Source organism: Typopeltis vanoorti, chromosome 2 (genome assembly GCF_054136105.1).
Source record: "Typopeltis vanoorti isolate ZY-2024b chromosome 2, IOZ_Tvanoo_1.0, whole genome shotgun sequence".
NCBI lineage: Eukaryota > Metazoa > Arthropoda > Arachnida > Uropygi > Thelyphonidae > Typopeltis > Typopeltis vanoorti.
In genome coordinates this window covers 163582888-163590738 of record NC_143550.1, presented here as the reverse complement: position 1 = coordinate 163590738, position 7851 = coordinate 163582888, and positions in this window count along the sequence as shown.

The following is a 7851-nucleotide window of genomic DNA, read 5'->3' as shown; positions in this document are numbered from 1 at the left end:
AATAATAATAACATGGGACCTAAACAAATGGCACAATTCTTCATATTATTTGAAGAATTCTGGATATTTGAATTGAATTATTATTATTATTTCTTTCATGCAATTTCTTTGAAAGATAATAAATTGTGGTTAATAATAATAATATATTTTTTAATAATAATGATAATTTATTGATTGCTAAAATATTTATACATACAATAAACATCTTGTGTGACATTGCACCTTATAATTTTACAGAGTTCAGCACTAAGTGCTGCAATTTCTACATTGGATTTCAATTAAAAATTTTAATAATACTTTTTTGCCTTTATATTATGTACTGACAACACATGTTCTTTTAATATTAACAATGAAGATTATACAGAAATTTTTGTATAATTTTTTTTTTCAAAGTTTGAGAAAGAGTGATTATACAAACAAATTTCTGCATTTGTTTATAAGGATTACTTGTAGATGAGTGAGGCAAGTTAATTCCAATTACTTCGAAGCTTGGGTTAGCTTTTATGAAGAGAGTGGGATTTAGCCTTCACTATTTATGTTGTTGCTACTGTTTATGTATGGGATGCTAGTGATTTGTGATGTGTCTATTAGTGTTAACGGTATCTTAACTTTGTTGGTATATACTCCAGAGTTCGTTTTTTAATGTTCTGTAGTTATCTACGTGTTTTAAATTTCTTGGTAGGTTGTTGAGTTGCGTGGGTATCTGATGTGATCTCACAAAAGAACCGTATGAGTTGTTGAAGGGTGTGGAAATGTAGAGAGTTGTTGTAGGTCGTGTTATACGATATTTGTCTCTGTTGTTTCGATAGGTAATGTTGAAGTACTCGTAATTCCTTGTTAATGTCATGTAGCGTTTCAGGTTTCTAATGCTCAGAATTCTGTGTGTCGCCATGTGCTTATCGGATAGTGGTTGTTGCGTGTAAGGTGTCCAGATCACTGTTGACACGATTTTCCTGCGTAATATTTCTAATTTTGTTAGGTGGCTGTTTGATGTATTTGCATAGACTGTTATTCCGTATCTGAGTAGGGATTCGCTGATACCGTGATATAAGAGTTTTTTTTTTTATGTTAGATGGAATAATGTCTTTAACTTGGAAGAGTTTGATGATCCGGAGTTTGGTGTGTAGGTATTCTATATGTTTTGTCCATTTAAGGTGGGAATCTATAATAGAGACCGAGGTATTTTGCGTGTATTACAGGTTTGATTTCGGAATATTGGCAGGTATTTTTGTTGTTAATACAGCGGTATGTGTGACAATGTATAGATAGTGATGCGGGGCATATGATTCTTGGGTTGTGTATTATCAACATCTGTGTTTTGGTGCCGTTGATTAGAATTGCGTTTTGGTGGAAGTATGTTGTGATTTCATTTAGGTCTTGTTGTGCTTTGTAGCTCAGTGGATGTGGCGTTTGCACACCACCGCGCTAGGCCGCACGAAGGAAGTCTTGGTTTCGAGTCTAGTCGGCGACTAGAGGAAATTTTTCTAAGCCTTTTTTCGACCGGTTCCCGAGTTAGTCGATCTCTGGCACGGGCAAGCAGGTTTTTCCCCCCGGAAACTCGGGTTTTTCGTCCTGTAAACTCAAGAAAATCGACCGTAGAACCCACATTATTTCAGACATTAAATATATTGTGTTAGGGTTAGAGACCAAGAGATGGCGGCACATTTGAGCCGTCTCTCTTCACTGCGTACCGCTTAATTAGTGATAGCCTTGGGCCATCTGTCTCTGATTGGGTACCAGTGGAGATTGAACTGCCCACTCAGTCTCCAAAAGTTAGATAGGGCTAAATGGCCTCGCCTACTCCCGTATATACGGGAATAAAAAGGCGTTAGCTGATTTTTTTTTTTTTTTTTTTGTGCTTTGCAGAGAGCTGTGTTAATGTCTGTGTGGATTGCTAGTAATGCAGTGTCATCTGCGTACTGAAATATTTGACTTCTTATGGATATGTTATGAACATTGTTAATGTTGAATAGAGTGGGTGATAATATGGCACCTTGAGGTACACCGTGTTTTATTTGTATACTCCGACTATGATATGTACCTATTTTTGTTACTTGTGTTCTGTTTGAGAGGTAGTTCTTGAACCATGTATGCAGTGCTCCTCTTATACCTATTGAGTATAGTTTGGTGAGTAGTATGTCATGTTCAAGTGTATCAAATGCTTTGGTTAGGTCCAGCAGTATAAGGACGGCGTACTTGTTTTTGTCGAGAGCTTTGTTTATTGTGTTCAGCGATGTCTTCTAATAAAGTAATGGTTCTTTTTGTTTTCTGAAAGCCATATTGGTTTTGTGAGATGATGTTGTACTTCTGTAAATAGTTCTGTAGTCTGGTGTATGTTGTTTTTTCTATAATTTTTGAGATGACTGGTAGTGTAGCTATCGGTCTGTGGTTCTGAGTATCGTTTCTTTTGCCGTGTTTGTATATTGGCGTAATTACTGCAGTTTTTCTTGTTGTGAAATAATGCCTGTGTCGAATATTATGTTCAAAAGTATTGAATTTATTTGTTCAAAGTGTGTTATAAGGTCTGTGAGTCTTATTTTGTCTATCCCTGGAGTGGACTTTGGTTTTAGTTGTAGGATTGCTTCTTATAGTTCCTGTTTTGTTATGGGTGGAAAATACATCGTATGTTGTTGACTTTGTGTCGGTAGTTTTTGTTGATCATTGGTAGTTTGTCTTTTTTGAGTTGTGTGATGTTGTTTGTGAAAGCATGGTTGAATGAGTCTGCTAGTTCCTCTTGGTTTGTGTCTTGACCGAAGCTTTTTCCAATAAAATCTTGTGCTGCAAGTTTCCTTTTTTCGAGTTACTAATTCGTTGAGTGTAGCCCATGTTTTCTTAATGTTGTCGTTATATTCCATGAATTTTTGGAAGTAGCAGTGTCTTTTTTTTGCCCTACGAATTTTTGTTGTTAGTTTATTTCTTGTGTTTTTGTATAAGGTTTGTAAATATGTGTTACTGGGTGACTTTTTTAGTTTTTTCCATAAATTTTCTTTAATAGTATTTAGTATGTCGTCAATTATCCATGGATTGTTGTCTGTTTGTCGCATCGTTTGTGTAGGATTTGTTGCTTTTGTGTATATTTCTGTGCACTTTAGTTGAAATTTCTCGCATAATGTTACCGGATCATTTATTTTAAGTAGGGAATTCCAGTCTGTATTTTTTACTTGGTTATCGGCAATGCTCTTTAGTATGATCGACTTTTATCGAATTTTGTGGGAGGGGGATGGTTAAGAAACGTAATAAAACCAAGTTGAGACAAAGTAGTGTTCGGCAATTTTGACGTTAATTACTGATGATATATATGTATAGATGGGAGCCCGCATGTCGATATGATCAATGAATGATTTTGTTAGTGAGTTATTGAGTATTTCTTTTCTTGTTAGGGAGTTAATGGTAGGGTTTATGTTGTACTGACTTAGTATATCTAGATATGTATTAGTGGTTGAAGAAGCGTGGTCAAGCGTATTTATGTTAATGTCTCCTATTAGGATGAGCCTGTGTGTTGTACGGGGTTCGATGCCGCTTAGCTATGTTTCTAACGCGTGAAGAAAACTGAGTGGATTATTATCTGATGGTCTGAATATTGTGTTTATTGTGTATTTGACACTATTGTGGCTATTTGTGATTTTCCAAAATTAGTGTTTCCGCATGTTCGAAGTGAGTTTGTTTTTCTGTCACATTGTATTTTTCTTTGATAAATGCCATAATTCCACCTCCACTTTTCTTTGGTCTACATAAGTTGCAGGTTTGATAATTATTTATGTTATATGCGTAAATTTCTGTTTCTCTTATTGCAACTTCGGTCAGTATTAGCGCATCTAATACTAATAAGATTTCCAAAATGAGTGTTTCCGCATGTTCGAAGTGACTTTGTTTTTCTGTCACATTGTATTTTTCTTTGATAAATGCCACCTCCTCTTTTGTTTGGTCTACATAAGTTGTTGGTTTGATAATTATTTATGTTATATGCGTAAATTTCTGTGTCGTTTATTGCAACTTCGGTCAGTATTAGCGCATCTATGTTTATCGTGGTATAATCGAGCTGTGTTATCAATGTAAGCCATTTTTTTATACTTCTTATGTTTGTGTGTATGACAGTGAAGTTGGTATTGGTGGAAATGTTGTCTGACCATTTCTTCAAAGAGTCAAAGACCATGAAGTTTATGTTGTCTGACTGGATATGGTCGCCTACGTTTGAGATCTCCATTATATAGTTTTTAAATGAGTTGTAATCTTATTCTCAAGGATGCGAAAAGTTAGTGTTTTATATTGGTAGGCTGTGTAAGTCGGATTCACTTGTAATTATGTATACTCGAGTGTTTTCATTCTTACTCATAAATATCTGGGAATTCTTTGTCCACTGGAACTTGTAGTTTTTCTCTGTTTTTTGTCTTACTTGCTTGGTATAAAAGATTTTTGAAGTATGGAGTCCAGTATTCCATTATATAGATTGGTGTTGGGAGTTTCTTATCAGTTAGGATCGTTTGTTGTCGGCCTTGTTTTCTTGCTTGCTGTAAGAATGGAGTCTCTCAGACTTCTGTTGGTAAAACGAGCGATGATTGGCGGCGGTCTCTCTTTGTTTTTTTTTTTTTTTTGTGGGCCTCGGTTAATAGAGGTGATAATAATAATAATAATAATAGAAGGACGGCTGAAAAATAATAACATCAAAAACAAACTGATTAACACATAAAATTTGGCCAACAAAACAATTGCTAAAGTTACGGAAGTGCTAAAACAAAGATTACAGTGACTGCACAGAAAATTAAAAGATATAAGATATGAAGGAAGAATAAACCAATATGTAAAAATATGCACATAATTTGTAAATATTGGTATATGTACGATATATATACGACAGAACCAACGTCAGTTCTTTCAGCCTCTCCAGAGAAATACAAATGCAAACCATCATTCACCAGGGAAAGAAGAAACACTCAAATTTTGGAAGTCAATCTGGGATAATCCTATTGAACACAATAAAGAGGCCTCATTGATTAAGGAAATAGAATCAGAAATTAAACAAAAACAAATGCAAAATATCATTATCACTAAAGAAATGGTTAGGGCTCAAGCTTGAAAATTAAAAAACTTGAGTGCACCTGGCAAAGACAAACTACGTGGATTTTGGTTAAAACCAGTTAAAATCTAACCAGTCTATATGATCGAATGGCAGAACAATTTAATTATTTGTTGCAGTCTGGCTCAGTGGAAGACTGGATGATATCTGGGCGCACTTTTCTTTTCATAAAAGATAAGGATAAGGATGCAGACCCATGTAACTATCGAACAATAAGATGCCTACAGCTATGCTTAAGCTGTTCACAGCAATCACAGCAAATTCCATATACCACTACTTATCAGATAATCAGATTTATCCAAATGAACAAAAAGGTAATTTTCAAAAATCCAGAGGAACAAAAGACTAGATCCTTATTAATAAAATGATTCTCAGAAACTCAAAAAGACGAAAAACTAACTTAAACATTGCATAGATACTACAAGAAAGCATTCGGTTTCCTCCCACACTCCTGGATCCTAAAATCACTAAAAATATTTGGAATTAGCAAAAACATATGTTCGTTTCTGGCTGCTGTTATGAAATCATGGAAAACAACATTAATAGTGAATAATGAAGGATTTGGAGATATCAGCATTAAACGTAGAATTTTCCAAGGTGATTCCATGTCACCATTGCTCTTCAACATTTCTTTGATATTTGACTATGATTCTGAAGAAAACAAAACTTGGATATGAAATTCCAAAATGTAATATTAAAATTTCCCATGTGTTGTATATAAGTGAATTGAAGTTATATGGAAAATCGGCCCAGCAAATAGACTCTTTATTGAACACAGTTCGAATTTTCAGTCAGGATATTAAAATGGAATTTGGTTTAGATAAATACGCAATTTTATCTATTAAACGAGAAAAATTAATGACACTAGCAATTTTAATATTGATCAAGAGAAATATATAAAAGCAATTTCAGCTGACGAAAATTATAAATACCTAGGAATATTAGAAGCCAATCATATTCTCCACTCGAGAGTTAAACAACAGGCAGCGTTAAAATACATCAAAAGAGTTAAAAATATTCTGAAAACAAAATTAAATGGATTAAACCAAAATTAAAGCAATGAATTCTTGGGCTATACCAGTTATCTAATACACAGCTGGCATAATAAATTGGACAAAAGAAGACCTGGATAAACTGGACCGCAAAACTAGAAAAGTAATGACTATGCATCATGCATAGTCATTACTTTGAGGAGAATAGGTGGACGGGGTCTACTGCAAGTCAGACAGACTGTGGAAGAAGAGGAAATTTATTTAAGAAGTTACATCGACAATAGCTCTGAGAGCCAATGCTTCAAGCAATTACAAAAGAGGACCTTCTAGAAGCAACAGGAAACAAATGCGATTACAAAAAGGAACAACAAAATAACCGATATGTGCGCTGGAAAAATAAACCCTTGCATGGCCAGTTTCTTCGAGATACTGAGGACAAAATTGACGGGAACAAGACGTGGCAATGGCTATAATACGGATACATTAAAAAAGAAACAGAAGGATTTATTCTAGCAGCTCAAGAACATGCATTACAAACTAATGCAATGAAAACAAAAATTTTGAACATCAATAATAACAGTAAATGCAGATTATGCGATCAGAAAGATGAGACTGTAGAACATATAATCAGTGCCTGCAGCAAAATAGCTCAACCGGACTATAAATACCGCCACGATCAAGTGGCGAAAATAATTCATTGGCATGTATGCAAAAAAATATGGCTTTCCTGCTTCTGATAACTCGTGGCAGCATAAAATAGAGACTGTATTGGAAAACGAAACAGCAAACATTCTCTGGATACATAGTTTACAAACATTCTCTGGGACTTTCGAATATAAACTGATAGGCATATGGAACAAAATAGACCTGACATCACAATTATCGAACATCGACAGGTTTGGATTATTGATATTGCAGTACCCAGTGATAACGACATTAATAACAAAGAACTGGAAAAAAATTACGAAATATCGAGATCTGGCAATCGAAGTTGGCCGATTGTTTCTTAAACACACCAAAGTCATCCCAATAGTTATCGGTGCACTTGGTGCAACTTCAAAGAAGCTATTCAACTATTTACAGCAATTAAACATTAATGAATTGACCCCATGTGACCTACAAAACAGCATTACTTGGAAAAGTCCATATTTTACGACGCTGCCTGACGGACTATTCTTAGATTCTTGGATAGAATCTGAATTGTTTTGTATCACCAGTCAAATTTTTGTTTATATGATATCTTGTTTTGACTGTGTATCAATTATGTGAATAAAATAATAATAATAATTTTAATTTTAATTAAAATTATGATTACATGTTTAAATTACATATGACACATACATTTGATTACGTAGGATACGTACATTACATATATTTCATTACGTATGATACATTTGACTACATATGATACATACACTGATTACATTTTTTTTTATAAATTCAATCGTTTTTTATTATTAAAATTATGATTACATGAGGCTGACCAGGCATACCGTTTTGAACAGGATAGTACCGTTTTTTTTTTCATATTTTCCGACCGTCAAGTCGTTTTAATGAAAATGTCAGTTTTGTCCCGTTTTTAATAAACACTTAATATTGATCAGTTATAAATTATTATTCATAACCTATAATCGTATATCAATATTATGGATCCCAGCAATTTTTATAACTATGTGTAGCTCAGTGGATGTGGCGTTTGCACACAGCACTTGACCACACGAAGGAAGACTTGCTTTCGAATCTAGTCGGCGATTAGAGGAAATTTTTCTAAGGGCTTTTTTCGAC